We start from the raw sequence: 18503 nt of genomic DNA on the forward strand, positions 1-18503 counted from the left end.
CGCTTGTATAAAAGAGGCCTCGGGTGGGTGGATCGGGATCGCCGACTCCTTAACAAGATTTGAGGGAGTTCTTGGCAATCCCGGTCCGCTCCTAGAACTGAGGCTTCCTGAGACCAGGGGATAGGTTCATTAAACCATACTTGGCAACTTTCCCTGGGGGTCAGGTGGGCGAGTGGGGGTGGGGCTCATTGAATCGTGTTATTTGGCCCCACCCTCTAAGTTGACATAACATGATTTGGCCTATTAGAGTTTGAGGCGGGGCCACGATAATGCATAAATCGCGTCATAAGCCCCGTCCCCAGAAATTCAGGAGTCTCCCGGACATTACGGGAGAATAGACAATATGCATTAAACCTTCCAAAAAGGAAAAGTGTTGTTGCCCATAGTAACCAATCAGATTCTAGCTATCATTTATCTAGACTGTACAATGACAGCTAGAATCTGATTGGTTGCTATGGGCAACATATCCAGTTTTCCTCTTTAGAATGTTTGATAAAACTACCCCAGGAAGCAGACAAATAAAATGGTGAATAATTAAACGTTACAGTTTCTCTCATAAATATATACCCGGCTGCCCTGTATGGATACGGATTCATTTACTGATCGTGTACATTGTATATGGGAGAAACTGAATTTAATCCAGAGTATAACAGAATTGGGCAGACTGGTAAAATGCATCAGATTTTGTATTTCCGTAGTAATTATTATTATTATTATTATTATTATTATTATTATTATTATTATGCTTGTTTAATAAACTCATCATGTAAAGATAGTCCAGGTTTATGAAACAAAGAGACCTCAGCCCACAGAACAAGGACGGCAAGAAGCCAAGGTCTAATCATAGCACTGCTACAACAATAATCAGACAGGTATAAAAATAGAGTGTTAATAACACTGGCTGCCGGGCGTTGCTAGATAAAGCCGTAGATTGTACGCTTACGTGCAGGAGCCTCTTATCTCCGCTGTCTGTGTATTAATAGCCAGCCTTGTCTTATTACTGCGCTTGTCCCTAGTTGTACAGCACTACGGACTATGCTGGCGCTATGTAAGTAAACAATAATAATAATAATAATAATAAAGCTGTGTTTTTTCTATTTTAACAAGACAACGGGGCATTGTGCCAGCTAAGGACATACCAGGGGCACTCTGTTTGGCTGAGGGTGCTTTGGAAATATACTACATTCCGTAGTGCCATAAGTAGTATTATAACTTTAAGGGAGCGCTCTGTAGTAAAATAATCTTGTTATATTCCAAAGGGCACACGTTAGACCCCTATGCCATGCAATGCGGGGACAACACGTGGGAGATTCCTGCCCCCAGCTGGCAACACCCTGAGCCCCAGAACACTCCCCATCAATGGGGTGGCTCTCCAGCCCTATAGAAGCCTTTATCTTGACCCACCGATCCATACGCTACCCCTTGGCAGAATACTCCAGGGAACACAGACCCTCCGCATTGTGCTCTCCCCATGAAAATAGGGGATCTAATGCACCCTCGATAATCGTCCATCTCTCTTCTATTTGGTTGTTACAACTTTTCACCAGCCCCCCCCCATTTTTGTAGATATTTTTACCTAAGATCAGATGGAGAAGACATGATTCAAACTGGCTAACATGCGACAACTATTCCACAAATTGTGTGGTTGTAAGAATCACACAACTAATAGGATCAACAACATCAAAAATACTACAAACTTATTTCCAGATTCCAGATCTGCAGCTGTGATCTGCCACCTTTACTGACACACAATATAATAATTACCGTACTGTATAATAATAACATGTTATGCCACTACAAGAGTGCAATTATGTCACACATTACACAAAGGAAGCCGGGGATATTTGAACTGTTAAGTCACGGAGGAGGAATGTACCTTAGGCTATAGATTAACCAGGACTGGAATTACTGTTTGTAGAGTTCATTTTAGGAATGTACAGATAACTGTTATAACTCTGGTAGGAAGAGTTTGGGACGGAGTCAGAAACTAAACCAAATTTCACAGGGGGAGGACGAAGACCAGTCTCAGATATAAAGGAACAATATTTTACTGTGTACAGTCAACAAAATTATTTTTTTTAACTGAGCATTTTCTGAAAACGTGACAACCACCAATGTATTAATGAGATGATTTATATAATATGAGATAATTTATAATAATATATAGAACAGTTTCAGAAATGGAACATAAGAGATTTTCACCTCTACTCAGATGCAATCAGGGGCGCAGTGCTTTGCATATATATTTTGATAGTATCCATACAATGATACATTTTATTGATTAGTCTTGTGACTTTTACTAACTGTCAGGATTTTGTTTTTATTTAACAAACTTATTGAATAAAGACAAAAGCAACGTGCTTAAACAGAGGCATTTCAGGGCTATCGTCTTCCGAAGATAAACGGAAGCGAGAGCCTTGGAGACATTTTCTGGGGTTTATGGTGACCTCACAAGGTCAAAGAGTAAATTAAGCACTTGCTATAACCCATCAACTATGGGCAGTGCCAGGTCATGTGTTTCAAAGTGCCAGGGTGAACCACACACAATCAGTTGTGCCAGGTGTGTGGATTTATTCATCCAAAGAGGAGCGAGGTATCAGCAATGCAGAGAGAATAGTTCAGAGATTTTCTCGGTTACATTATGAGATACCTTAGTTGGAGTCTCCAGAGACTCTGCCACAGATCCATCATAGGCTCTGATGGTCAGCTGTCGGGATCGAAATCCATCGGATGGAAACATAGTCGGGAGGTTAGTCGCCGATTGGGACCTTATTTAATGTGGGGATGGGTGAAATTTTGAGGGGGATAAGTAATTTGACCAGAATGAGTCTACTTGTGAGATTCAGGAGAAAGATAGACCATGTAGCAGCTTTAATTCTCAGCAAGGAGGCTGTATTCAGTGTAAGGAAAATTTGGGGATCACAGAAGACCTTCACACCTAAACATGTCAGAGACACCCGTTGTAGAGGGAGAACTAGAGATGGAGGGCAGGGTATACCAGGTTTAAAAAAAAAAGAAAATTGTTCGACCTAGACTAGTTAATGGAAAGGTCGGAGTATTGACCGTTCAAGAGACTTACCATAGAGTCTACTAGAGGAACGGGTGGGGAGTCACGTATGAATAGATCCATGTCATTAGCATACAAAGCCACCTTCTCCGCAAATCCTGTATGCCATAGTTATTTTCAAAGCCAAACTTAACCAGGCGGCCTTAAGATAGCGTCATCCAAGGACGCCAAGACCCTATAAACCATATGATATCGTCATGCTAACATTGCATCTTCTTGAAGAACCTACAGATATTCCAATATTTGGACTTGACGGGCAGAAAAACCTGATTTTAATGTCAACTGTGAATAGAAAAATGAGGTGTGAAGATTCACATGAGAGGATCTTTACTCGGCTTAAAAAATCACCACTATTAAAGCTAGAATCGAAGTAACAAGAGGTAGGAAGGAAAGCCACGAGAAATAAAAGCTAAAGCAAAACATTCTTCTTTTACTGATCGGACATATTCTGTATAGTGAGAATAAAACGTGACTTTGGGCTTTTGGTAGTGTACCTGCTGCAATTATTATTTATGCTCCCAGGCTACTCTGTTTTAGTATGGGGTGATATCTTTGGAATAGGTTTGTTCAGATCTCAGGACCTCTCTGGCTTTCTCCTCATTTGAACATCAACCTATTATCAGCAGCCCTAGGGGAGAGGAGTCCCTTAATGGATGATTTAAAGGCTTCCAAAACCATGCCTACGGGGCAGAGAGCCATGATGAGGCTGAAGAAGTCTAGCCACTCTGCATACCATCCGATGAAGGACTTTGGCGCGGACGGGAGCCCAACCAGGAGGGGAAGGTGGTCCGACACCACCCAGAGAAGATACAGGGGCAAACACAGGATTTGCAGAGCGGGGTTTCCACACCACGCCGCCAGTGGGCGTGACCAGCATGCATGGGGACGTGGCTATAATTTTAGAGAGTGCTTGACTGCTCTCCAACTCTTCCTATCCCCATAATATACATGGGCAATGCTGCGTGCACTACTGTTAGGTGCACGCAGCTCTCCCTATTCAAGCAGAGCCATGTGAAGCGGGGGCAGGGTCCAGCCACCTCAATTATACAGTGCTCCAGGTTTGGAGGGGGGTTTCCGGGCACTAAGAAACCCCCCCTCGATTTGCATATGAGATATTCTGCAGATGTTCAGCACGTAAGTAGGGACAAAGTCTATTCTAAATAGTAAGGTGCAGGCGACACTGTGGCAGCAATAGTGTCGGCCCTAAGGGTGCAAAAAGTATTACAACCTCCAGTTCTTGTATTAAGCAAAGGGTGTCAAGGAAGCAGCAGTAGTGTGTGTGTGTGTGTGTGTGCGTGCGTGGGGGGGGGGGAGGGGGGGGGGTGCACAGTGGAATTTGTCATGAAAATGATTATACACATATAGAGGCCGGTGCGGAGTTGGATGCATGTTCAATTAAAAATAGTTCTAAAAAGTCACCCTTAAAAACAGCCTACTTACACCCATATGCTGAGACGGCGGCATCTCCATTTCTCAGTAGTTCCATATGTGCCAGGTTTACATTTACACCCAACCACGTCATTAGCGCAAGAACATTATTTTGTAAACATTTGCTTTCATAGAGAAAAACGCATTCGCTATTAGGTTTGATTTAAATTAAAACAACAAAAACCAAGGTGTCACGGGCACTAGGAGTCTTTACCCAGGTATCACCAGATGATGGACTTACCAGAGCAGTATAGTTGGTAATATGGTACTCTGGTAGCGGGGTGATCACGGAACAGGAGACAGCAGGTGATAAGAGAATGCTCGAGGAAAGTCTATGACTAGCAGCACTGGTAATAGGTAAATAACTGTACACGAGGAACTGGATGGACAAGGGAGCGTGAGGGTAGTCAGTGGTCTGCGTATAGCAAGTTGTACCACTGCTATAGTGAGGAGGAATGTCCAGGAGTAACAAGGAGGTGATGAGAGTCAGCGGTCTGCGTATAGCAGGTTGTACCGCTGTCTGGGTGAAGGAATGGAATCCAGGTGAAGGTATCCGGGGAGTCAGTGGTCTGCGTTAGCAAGTTGTACCACTGCTATGTGAAGGACACTGGGAACTGGTGACACAGGAAACAGGGAACAGTGGTCTGCATCTAGCAAGTTGTACCACTGCTATAGTGAGGAGGAGCACGAGGAGATAAATGCAATACAGAGGATACACGGGCACACTGAACTTGATCCCACGATGATATGCACAGAATGATAACTGAACAGCACTGCACAAATATACACAGTCACAAGAACTATCCAGGCTAAAAGGAATCACAGTCAATGATAGCAATAGTCTCAGTGGATAGGAAACTCCTGAGGAGAGCAACTCAGTCCAGCTAGATATGCAATACACCAGCACAGTCAATGAGAAGTATGCATACCGTGGTTCAGGAGAGCAGGCTGTCAGAGAGAGGTGCAGGGATACCTGAACGGCTGGAGGCCGGCAGGATGAGAAGTCCCAGGAGGGTGGAAGCAGTAAGCAAGTAGGTGCAGCGCATGGTAGGTAGACCAGCAAAGATGTAAACAATACTCAGGAAGCAGTAGTATATAGAACTGGACACCTGGAGAACACGGGAGAGTTGAGGCGGTCTAGCTGAGATGAAAGCAGCGGAGCGTTGACCCGATGCAGACAGGCGAGTTGACACAAGTGGGAACACTGTAGAAGCACGGGAACAGCGGCTCGGCTGGCGGCAGACACGATGAGTACTGGAGAGTTGCGATGAGCAGGACTCTGAAGAAACACGGAGGCAGCGGATAGGGATCAGCTGAGTGCAGTCACGATGAAACACGGGAGAGTTGAAGTGAGCAGGATACTGTAGAAGCACGGAGGCAGCGGATAGGAATCAGCTGGTGCAGTCACGATGAAACACGGGAGAGTTGAAGTGAGCAGGATACTGTAGAAGCACGGAGGCAGCGGATAGGAATCAGCTGGTGCAGTCACGATGAACACAGGAGAATTGAAGTGGTCTGGAAACCACAACGAACAACAGGAATCAGCAGGGGCTGAATACACGAGGAAACACAGGAACACCTTCAGAGGCTCATGGGGAATGAGACTCCAAGATCAGGCAACGAGGTATAGACAACAGGTGCTTTAAATAGGGAGTGTTGCCTGATCAGCCAATTAACTAAAAGGAACAGGTACTGAAGGTTTTGAAAGGGCTGCACATGCGCAGACCCTCAGGATGGAGGACGGCCACGGTTCCTAAACACACGAGAAGTAGCACTCACAGTCCGGTGAGTGACACAAGGTCTATAATCCAGCAGATATAACTTCCTTCTCATGTACGAATCAAAGTAGCAAAAAGTTAATTTAAGATATAGCCAAAAAGTCATATAATATAGGGAGGAGCAATGAAGAAAGCGCCATCCAAGGTGAATCCACAATCAGCCACGGCTAGTGGTGCCAACCGACAATATCAGTCTAGGACACCTGTAAGTAATACAGCTACTGACAGGACTATCTGCGTCTCCTTGCAAGTCTGTTCTTACTGTGACAGATCTACATAATGACGCAGGCGTATGGTTTTATTGTGGGCATGTGCAGTACAAATTTGCAGATCTTATGTCAAGCCAACGGGCATATGCCCAACACAACATAAGCCCCACAGTCTCCAGGAGCCAGTGTAAGTGTTAGATATGCAGAGTCAAGTTTAAGGGAGATTGAGATAATAGCGAATATTAATGTGTATGTTACAAATATAGAGACTCCTCTAAAGCATTGGGAAAGTGGTAAGTCCACCATCTGCATAGTGCATAGTGCCAGTAATATGGGTCTCTTGCAGGCAAACTACATCAGATCCACTCTTTATAAAATAATCTAGAACCAGAGCACTATTACACTTATTGCTCAGATAGATTACATATAGGATATAGGATAAGCAGCTGAAAGGGCAAATAAAGTATTGGCATGCATAAAAAGGGGCATAAATGCAAGGGAAGACAGTGTAATTTTGCCACTGTATAAGTTGTTGGTAAGACCTCATCTTGAATATGCAGTACAGTTCTGGGCACCACTCTATAAAAAAGATAATTTGGAACTAGAAAGGGTTCAGAGAAGGGCGACAAAATTGCTAAAGGGTTATGAGGAAAGGTTAGCCAGTTTAGGCATGTTTACTTTAGAAAAGAGGCATCTAAGAGGAGATATGATTCCTGTGAACAAATACATTAAGGGTCAATACAGAGAACTTTCATGGGAACATTTTACCCCAAGGACGATACACAGGACACGCGGTCACCCCCTAAGTTTAGAGAAGAGGAAGTTTCATAACCAGCTAAAGAAGGGGTTCTTTACAGTAAGGGCAGTCAAGATATGGAATTCACTGCCAGGGAAGGTTGTGATGGCAGATTCAATAGATATGTTTAAAGGGTTAGACAAATTTTTGCGGAAAAGTGTATCCAGGGATACAATCGTTTATTAAAATGAAGGATAGTACTGGATATAGGGTAAAAATAGGACTGCAATATTGAGTCTGGGAGGATTTTCACAATTGAAACAGATTGACGGTTGCTTACTCTGGATCATTTTCAAATATAATTGCAGGATCGCAGGAGATCCGAAATAGAACTTGATGGACTGGTGTCTTTTTTCAACCTCATCAACTATGTTACTGTGTTACTATGTAAGGCGATCAAATCTGTGATGAGGTCTATCCTAGGAGGTCAACCAGCAACTTTGGAATCTGACCAGCCGCCATGGGCTTCTCCTGGAGTGGGGAAGACGAGGAACCTGTGGTTGACATGAAGTTTAGATGGATATATAGTTATATAGGTCTATGAGTCTCTTTTTACTGAGTGAAATGAAGAACTGTGATTATGGTGTTCAAACAAGAAGTCAGGATGGAGATGTTGAAAATGTTAAACTGTATTTGACCTTTTACTCTGTTAAGGTATGGGACATTACATATCCCTGTATTTGAGGAGCTTGGTGTTCATTTCCTTTGAGGAGAACCATGTGGAGGAGGTTTAAGTTCTATGGTTCCTCTCCATCACAAACATGGCAAAAAAGGATTTGTGCTGAAGGTCAAGATTAACCAATTCTCGAGGAAGAATTCTGTATCTTCCACCGTTCAGACAGGTCCACAATCCTCACGTTGCTTTCATCTGCTGTCAGAGCTGTCCCAGCTGCTGCTCACATGGAAGGGGCCAAATCTTACACTTCGCTAATACGACCAGACCCCTGACCTGCTGGACATCTTGCTGCAGGATAGATCCACTTTCACCCCTTTGCCTCGAGAATTTGATAGAGCTGGAGGTTGTCCCTCCATCTAAATTTGACTCAACGGGAGAAGGATTAGGCTGCAAAAGTATGTTCTATGTCAGGGGTGGGCAAACCTGTCCTCAAGGGCCATATCCAGTTCATGTTTTTAGGATTTCTGTCTGTAGAAACAGGTGGGATAATTACTGACCCAGCCAAATAGATTAACTCAGCTGTACATGATTAAAGAAATCCTATATCCATATATGTGGTGGAACTTTGTAGTTTGTCAACTGCTTCATTATTATATGTGTGAGAGGAGCCAAACAGCTGAATATTATCAGGATGGAGCTTTGTACTTCCCAAGAGGCTGAACAGAGGATAATGGACCAGCGCGGCTGGTCTGTGCTGATTTATTAGCTGTTCTGGATGAGTTTATGTGTTTGTCCTTGGGCTGAATGGGCCCCAGATCTCAGGGTCACCCTTACCTCTGGTGCCATCGTATGCAATCTGTACAGCGCTGACTAATATGTCATTACTTCCTAAATGCTTACTGGTGGCCTGGAATCTAACATGCCAAGAAGGGGCCGGCCCGCTGCTGAACTGTAGATATACTGCACTGTTAATCATTTCCTAAATCAACTGCAGCCTAAATTATAATCAAGGCTGCAGCAAGATACAATATACAGACGTAGCAAACATTAAATTGTCATTTAACGCATTACATGCCATTAATTTCAATGATGCGTTTTAGATGTCAATTTAAAGTACGTGTTAGGGGCATGAGAGCAGGGCCGGATTTACCACTATGCAACCTAGGCAATTGCCTAGGGCCCAGCGGTCCCCACAGGGCCCTCCCAGGGTCGGCAGTGAGACCACCCTTTAAAAATGGGCCGCTACTTATGGGCTAGTTCTATATGCTTGCCCCCCCGGGCTAAAGTCTGCCAGCCAGCCCCTGAATAGGGGTATATGTTATGCTAAAAAAACTATAGTGCTATGGATTTTTTCAGGGAGGGGGCCCCAAACCAGTATCTTGCCTAGGGCCCCATGAGGTCTAAATCCGGCTCTGCATGAGAGCGCCAGGCGGCTATGAGGACAAAACAAACAACAAAAATAAACAGGAACAACCGACAGAGTGAGGACAGCAGAATGAAAATGTGATGTTCTTAAGGTGTAAGGATTCCACATTATACGATAGTCAACGGCCCATTCATAGAAGTAAGGTAAATATGTAGCTATGAGCAGCTGGATTACATCTGGTCCTCCATGATAACGTCATAGTGACTTATGGTCTATACTGAGAGCTCCACAGTCAACACCAAACATGATCTTGTAACAAGTTCCTGTCTCCAGCTGGATGTATTTTCCTAGAACGCTGTAATCCGGCTGCAGATTGTTGTCGGCCCATATGAGTGCCCGGCACCGGCTGTTCTCAGTGGGCATTATGTGCTCCTGGTCGGACCCCCTCAGTGAGGTTATATGTAGTACAATACAGGAAAACAATTGTCCTCTGAACGTGGTCATCTGCATTCCCGTTCAGTTTACCTTCAGATTATTTGGACACAGTTTATTTGGACACCTTAGTTGGTAATGCCTAATCCAATAGCAAGCCACAGTCTCTAGTACTCAAAGGATACGTACAACCCAAAACAAAAACTTTTAACCCCCCTTCCCCCCCCCCCCCCCCAGTGCTGTGGTTGTCCCACGTCAGGAACCTGTTGTACGTACCGCTACTGGCTCTGGCTCTGTGTCCGGTCCCTGCGCAGATAGACAGACAGCGCTGCACTCGCACTTTACTCGCACCTACTCCATGTTATTGACAGGTGGAGAGAATCCGACATGACGCCAGCAGGGGTGATAAATAAGTCATCTCTACAATATTATTATTATTATTATTATTATTCTTTATTCAAAAGCCCTCTGGCCCCTGACCGGATCACATAGCCCAATGATCTCATGTATCAAACTCCCATTGTTCCATAGATTGGAAGATTATGAGCAGAGTCCTCTGACCTCTGTCTGTCTGTTACACCCAGTCTTGTTTTTATTACTCTGTTTGCTCCCAATTGTAAAGCAATATGTAATAAAGAAGCCGTCATTACCATACTATATACACCATACTATATACACCATACTATATACACCATACTATATATACCATACTATATATACCATACTATATACACCATACTATATATACACCATACTATATATACACCATACTATATACACCATACTATATATACACCATACTATATATACCATACTATATACACACCATACTATATATACCATACTATATACACCATACTATATACACCATACTATATATACCATACATTCAAATGTGCCTGTCACAACACACAGCAGTGGGCTAAACAAAAATTAATGAGAGTGCAGTCTATATATTCACTTGGAATTAGTGACATCTGGAGTTCCTCCAACCTCCGTTATGTCACTGGTTCATAGGAAGCAATAGGCTGCAATCTCATGAATAATGGCCCAGCCCCAAAAATGTCAATCTTCACTTAGTAGGCAACATATATCCATAGTTGCCTACTCACCCAGGAACATCCACCGATCCAGATCCCGCCGCTCCGCCCACCCTCCCGGATCCGCCTCTCCACCCACCCTCCCGGATCCCGCCTCTGCCACCACCCTCCCAGATCCCGCCTCTCCACCCACCCTCCCGGATCCCGCCTCTGCCACCACCCTCCCAGATCCCGCCTCTCCACCCACCCTCCCAGATTCTGCCTCTCCACCCACCATCCCGGATCCCGCCTCTCCACCCACCCTCCCGGATCCCGTCTCTCCACCCACCCTCCCGGATCCCGCCTCTGCCACCACCCTCCCGGATCCCGCCTCTGCCACCACCCTCCCAGATCCCGCCTCTCCACCCACCCTCCCAGATTCTGCCTCTCCACCCACCATCCCGGATCCCGCCTCTCCACCCACCCTCCCGGATCCCGCCTCTGCCACCACCCTCCCAGATCCCGCCTCTCCACCCACCCTCCCGGATCCCGCCTCTGCCACCACCCTCCCAGATCCCGCCTCTCCACCCACCCTCCCGGATCCTGCCTCTCCACCACCCTCCCGGATCCTGCCTCTCCACCACCCACCCGGATCCTGCCTCTCCACCACCCTCCCGGATCTCGCCTCTCCACCCACCCTCCCGGATCCCGCCTCTGCCACCACCCTCCCAGATCCCGCCTCTCCACCCACCCTCCCGGATCCTGCCTCTCCACCACACTCCCGGATCCTGCCTCTCCACCACCCTCCCGGATCCTGCCTCTCCACCACCCTCCCGGATCTCGCCTCTCCACCCACCCTCCCGGATCCCGCCTCTGCCACCACTCTCCCAGATCCCGCCTCTCCACCCACCCTCCCAGATTTTGCCTCTCCACCCACCATCCCGGATCCCGCCTCTCCACCCACCCTCCCGGATCCCACCTCTCTGCCCACACTCCCGAATTCCACCTCTCCGCCCGCCCTCCCTGTTCCCGCCTCTCCAGGGAGATTTTCTCAGATCCCACCTTTTTGTCCGCGCTCCCGGATCCCGCCTCTCCGCCCATCTTCCCGGATCCTGCCTCTGACCCCACCCTCCCGGATGCCGCTTCTCCAGGGAGACTTTCACAGATCCCACCTCTCTGCCCACCCTCCCGGATCCCACCTCTCTGTTCACCCGCCTGGATCCCACCTCCTCTTGTAAAGAGGGCGGGACATGACCTTGATGACTGTTTGTTTCATCAAACCTTGTTGATCGGGTCCTGATGACCTGATTTACATCATCCTGGCCCCGCCCCCACTGTATGATGACACAATGGAGTCATTGAGCAGTGGGGGCGGGGCCATCATGCTGCAAATTGCTTTATCATGTTCCCTGCACTTGTCCTTCGAACCTGGCCTCCAGAATCTACCCAAAGGGAGGTACACATAAACTATGTGTGCCTATAACCTTTAAGAGGTGGGGAAAAAAAATGTTTTGTCATTTTTGCCATCAGCCCTGCTCCTACCCTGTGAGATAATGGACGAGGGGTGTTGGACGGGCAGTTTAAGTGTGTGCGACACGTATTTTTAATTTATGGAGCTTTAAATCAAAGGCCCAGGAAACATCTGTGGAGTAATGACAGCCTCGGCTGTTTACTGTCTGTTTAGCTTATAAACCTTCCTTGCTTCTCCTAATTTTCATGTGACGCCCCTTAAACCTGCCCTCAGTAAAGTGAGAGGTTTGGTCGTTTACACAGTTTAAGTTCATTCAGCTTTTCAATACCAAGTTAACATTTTGGCTTCAGGCAGAAGGAATATTTTATATAAGACGTATTCCTCTCTGGTAATTAACTTGGAAACACAAAACAGCCGTCAATTTATCCTGCAGGCCCTATATTGGATCACAGAATATAATCACATGTGTCTTTAACCCTCTCAGTGCTGTAAGAAGTGTCAGATTTGGCTCCGACAGATTGTTCTTTCCAAGTTTTTGCTATTTCTGGGATCTGTCTATTTACTCAGCTCCCCGGGCTGTAGTTGCTGGATCCAGAAGTGATTTCAGTGGAGAGCAGCAGGGCGTTTTATTGGAAACACAAATAAAAAAGCCATATTTTTGATTTACAAAAACAGGGATTTTAAAGATGTATTAAACCAGTTTTTGTCGCAGTAGAGAGTGACGGAAAAATGCTCCTAATTGTCCGCCCGGAGCATTAATAGTTACACGGCGGTTTGTGGATCTACCGCCCTGGAAAATTGGTCTGGTCCAAATGCAAATGCACTTGGTGGAAAATATCCCTATAATGTCCTGGTACAATTACTGTAGACCAAACACTACGGTCATGTGTACTGGTCCACTCCTATAATGCTGCTCGGGTTACCCTAAATAAATAAGATTGAGGGGACATCGGAACGTCATTATTAAAGGTCACTTTTGTGTGTTCAAATGTTTTTATTACATTGGTTAAATGTGTCTAAAAAGGCATTTTCCTGTATCAAATACACAAATACCATCCTGGGGAAGAAGAGGACAACTCCAAATTACTGGGGGTGTCTGTAAAATGCAATTCCATCTTCAGGTAGGAAAATGGTGTACGTCCGCCACAATGCAGAGAATGCTGCCCGCCAATGCGCCATTTCCACCCCTTGCATCTCATTTAAATTCTCTTGGTCCGCATAGATTAAATCTAGTTTCTACGGGTGGCTGTATACTCGCGTGCAGCCGACACTCTGGAGCGCCCCGATCCGCTCAGCTCCTCCCATCAGAAGAACCTAAATTTTGTACTCCCCCACCCTAAACATAGGCCCCTGAGGTCATAAAATGCCATTTGCTGTCCTGTTGTAAGTGACTTTTACAGACTTGAGTACGCTGCAGCAGACTGTTTTCTTGCTATCATTTGTCTTCATCTCACACCTTAAAAACAATCTTCTTATAAAATCTTCTTATAGATATTATCAATGGACCATCAATGTGGCGGCCCAATTTTCTTCTGGTAGAAAGATGGGATTTAGGAGAGACACAGGCACGCTGGAGAGAAATGATCGTTCTATAACGCAGGATGGACGTGGATATTTTTATATCTCTAGGTCTCTGTGTTATGTGAGTCCAGCTTATCAGTTCCTACGGGATAAGTACACACAGAAATATACTCTCATAACTTCCGAGCTACCAATTTCCAATAACCCGACGTCCCTCTGGCCTTAAATAACAATAGCAGAATTTGTTAGATGCTACAGAAATAGAAATCTATCTTTTTACCTTTGATTTTCCTTCTTTACTCCCCATCTATTAACACAAGTTATCAAAGGCTTTTTATAGAAGTGCGAGAGTCTGATCTGGGCCCTGAATTTGTCGCAACCAACCAACATTGTGCGCACGTGATGGACACATATTGCAGAACAATTATGTTACACACAGACAATTAATAGCTGTTCTCGCTCTCTGTTCTGTGTTCTCAGACCTATAATGAGTTTTACTCTATAATTGATCCAGCCAATGCACGGTGGCTTAGTGGTTAGCACTTCTGCCTCACAGCGCTGGGGTCATGAGTTCTATTCCTGACCATGTCCTTATCTGTGTGGAGTTTGTATTTTTTCCCTGTGTTTGCGTGGGTTTCCTCCCACACTCCGAAAACATACTGGAAGGTTAATTGGCTGCTATCAAAATTAACCCTATTCTCTCCCTCTTTGTCTGTCTCCCTGTGTGTGTGTGTGTGTGTGTGTCTATATTAGGGAATTTAGACTGTAAGCGCCAATGGGGCAGGGACTGTTGTGAATGAGTTCTCTGTACAGCACTGCATAATTAGTGACGCTATATAAATTGATGATGATGGTATATACTGTACTATGTAATAACACACAGATATGTGATACACTGTACTATGTAATAACATACAGATATGTGATACACTGTACTATGTAATAACACACAGATATGTGATACACTGTACTATGTAATAACACACAGATATGTGATACACTGTACTATGTAATAACACACAGATATGTGATACACTGTACTATGTAATAACACACAGATATGTGATACACTGTACTATGTAATAATGAGTTTTACTCTATAATTGATCCAGCCAATGCACGGTGGCTTAGTGGTTAGCACTTCTGCCTCACAGCGCTGGGGTCATGAGTTCTATTCCTGACCATGTCCTTGTCTGTGAGGAGTTTGTATTTTCTCCCCGTGTTTGCTCCGGTTTCCTCCCATACTCCAAAAATATACTGGTAGGTTAATTGGCTGCTAACAAATTGTCCCTAGTCTCTCTCTCTCTCTCTCTCTCTCTCTCTCTCTGTCCGTATGTCTGTGTATGTTAGGAAATTTAGATTGTAAGCTCCAATGGGGCAGGGACTGAAGTGAGTGAGTTCTCTGTACAGCGCTGCAGAATTAGTGGCGCTATATAAATAAATGGCGATGATGATATATAAATAAAATTAGACAAGTTTAATGGGAGGGATAAGTCCCATTTCTATTGTGTCAGCTGACATCACTTCAATGTACTAACTATGCAGAGTTTGTCATGGTAAATTGGATCCTGAAAGAATCTTTGCACAAGGTACTTGGTAATAATTATACTACCAGAAATACCCAACTCATTGTAGTTTAAGGCACAACTGGATGTACTTCATTAGTTATATGCACAAATAGAATTAAGTGCAAGATGGAAATTAAAGTTCCAGAGACCAGTATGATTTGATAGTGATTGGTTTATTATGGGTCATAGAGTGATAATTTATTAAAAACATGTCTGAGAAATATATTAGTATTTATAAATAATAGTTAATATATCTTAAGAACATATAATAAGGTTTATCTGTATCTGAACAGCGTCACGGCTGAGCAGCATAGTTCTGCCTATTTTAATGGTTTATTTTTTGGTCATTATTTGCTATTCACATTTTAATATTTCGCTATAAATTTCTTTAATTCAAGAACATAAGAAATTCTAATAGAGATAATTTTTCTTTTAATGTATTGAAATAAAGATTGAGTTTTTAATGAAGTACTATTGTCATTACAGTGCCTCAAACAAAACACACTTTTCTTTCTTTCTTTCCAACTCATAATTAATAGCTGTTCCCCGTTCTGTAGTATCCTGCGTAAAAGACGCCATTTAAGTTTTCTCTCACATTACACAAAACTGTACTGTGTATTCTCAGAAAATAATATTCTCTGTCCTCATTAGACTTTGTGTGAATATTGTGACGCTTTGTAAAGGAAAACCCTATGTAAAAGTGTCTCCTCTTTTCCTTCAATTTGATATGTTCCATGTAAAATGTCTCCTATGTGAATAACTCTGACCTCTGCTTTTATCTTTACTGTCAATGACTAGAATAAACTGCAGTAAATAAAAGTCAGCTTTGTCTGATAATATATTAATAGGAAACGTCCCGTGTAGACCAGATGTTTAACACATGTGGATATTTCCGCCAGATAAGATTAGTTATCTACATACACATATTACAGCTTAGCATTAGGAGGGGTCAGAATTAAGCAGGTTTATAGCAGAGTGAAATAAATGTCTGTGCAGACCCCCAAGATCGTCCGTTCCAGCTCTGTGGAACAACCTATAGGAAATAACTAGATATACAAAAATATAAGGAGATCTCCCATTCTGTCATTACGTCTACTTCTAATTCAGTAATATCATCATCATCATCATCACCATTTATTTATATAGCGCCACTAATTCTGCAGCGCTGTACAGAGAACTCACTCACATCAGTCCCTGCCCCATTGGAGCTTACAATCTAAATTCCCTAATATACACAGAGAGAGAGAGAGACTAGGGTTAATTTGATAGCAGCCAATTAACCTACTAGTATGTTTTTGGAGTGTGGGAGGAAACCAGAGCACCCGGAGGAAACCCACGCAAACACGGGGAGAACATACAAACAACACACAGATAAGGCCATGGTTGTTAATTGAACTCATGACCCCGGTGCTGTGAGGCAGAAGTGCTAACCACTAAGCCACCGTGCTGCACTATAATATAATAATATCCACACTGTAAGGCTACATATGGACCGGTGTCTCGTCTCCGCCCAAGGGACAGGTTCACTCTCCCTAACTGGAAGAAATAAGACCTTTTGGCACATTGGTTATAGCTGGATGACTCCTGAATCACACCGATGTCTGACAGTGGGGTCACACACGGATCTTTAGGGCCGTTTTTCCAATCGCATCTTCCTACATCCCGGAAAAATCTTGGAACAATTTTTGGGTTGATTTCAAAGCACCATATCGGGTCAAATGCCCAATAATGTTAATAAGAATAAAACAGCCTTTCCCAGCTTTCTGCAGCCTTCTCATAAGACGGGCACATGCTGGGCGACCGTGCCACTCGGCCAATGTCCTGGCCCCACAAATTGCTCATAATCACTGGCAAATTCTGTCAAACATAAAGGAATTTCACCATCTACTATTTCATGTAAGAATCAGGTCATGGAACGTTCACTGAAACATATTGTGAACATTAGCAAATGGATAATGTTTCCAATTATTTTGTGATTAATCTTTCAGCACTGAAGAGATACAGGCTAACCCCGTAACCCCCTTCCCATTCTGGTCTCCGCTCCTCCAGTAATTTATTTTACACTATAGCAAATCCTTAAGTTGCTGCCAAAATTCTGTTTTTCTGTATTCAACAAGCACATTCCTATATTTGTAACGTGAACATATCTGTGACTTCCGATATCAATCACACATGACCTTTTTTGGAACATATGTAGACGCCATGTGCGATAACTGCATCATATGATGAGTATCTGCTGGCATCCACGGGGCTGGTCTGACCTGACTCTGCGCGTTTCAGGAACCGTCATCTAAATATTTAAACAATCTCTGTATTTAAATCTTGTGTTGGGAACAGCATCTTGTATATAATTGACCATCTGTGATTCACCGAGCGGAGAGGCTGAGGAGTTTCGTCCCGGACAAGCTGGTCTCTGAGGAAAAGAGCCTTGTGTCTCAGCAAAGACATTATCCCCTTGAGAACAGATAGGCTGTATTCCTATAAATATTTGCTCCGCCCACAATATGGCTGCCATGTGGGAAACTGTGATCCACTCAAATCGCTTGTAGAGGATTTCAAATAGTTGTTTCATGTTTTTTTTAAATATTTCTTTAAGCTGCAAAACATATATTTGTAGCGTGCTCCACTTTTATTTTTGAAATATAAACATATAAGGGTATTTTCAAGAAGGGATTATAAGATTTACGTTAAAGTAATGCTGTGTGATCTTTAAAAAGATCTAGAGAATAAGATACATCATTTGGACTATCTGGCTTGCCTTAGGAGTTCCAATTTGGTAAGTTGGAGGTCCAATATAGGCCCCCAAGTTCCTAAAGAGCTCTGCGCATCCCTTTAATTAATCATTTCCTCTCCTGGCTGATAGATCTGTGCAAGAAGGAAAAGCGGAAGCTTCATGGAGAAAATGCTTAATGAAAAAGCCTTAATAAAAAACAAATGAAATGTACCAGATCGGAGAGAAACAAGCAGTATATCATCTATCACAGCCTCCAAACAGTGCAGGTGCCCTCTCAAGACCCCACTGCTGGTGTTTAATATGACGGTGCGTAAACCCAACGCGTTTCATCATGTTGGACTTCATCATTATAAAGATCATCAGTGGAGTTTACAGGATTCTTCGTTTGCTGTTTGTTATTTTATGTAGGCTATCTTAATAAATGATTTCCCCCACTATGTTTTCCCCTTCTTTCTTTAGAGCAAATATTTCTGTACTTTAATACATTTGAAACATTGT

At 43.9% G+C, this 18503-nt stretch overlaps 1 protein-coding gene across 5 annotated transcripts in view; it reads right to left on the reverse strand.

Moving 5' to 3' along the window:
* Nucleotides 1–18503, reverse strand: part of LOC142102090 (phospholipid-transporting ATPase ID-like) — a 101064-nt gene that overhangs the window by 40238 nt on the left and 42323 nt on the right. The gene's annotated exons all lie outside the window — the stretch shown is intronic.

The sequence above is a fragment of the Mixophyes fleayi genome, chromosome 1, assembly GCF_038048845.1.
Source record: "Mixophyes fleayi isolate aMixFle1 chromosome 1, aMixFle1.hap1, whole genome shotgun sequence".
NCBI classification, from domain to species: domain Eukaryota; kingdom Metazoa; phylum Chordata; class Amphibia; order Anura; family Limnodynastidae; genus Mixophyes; species Mixophyes fleayi.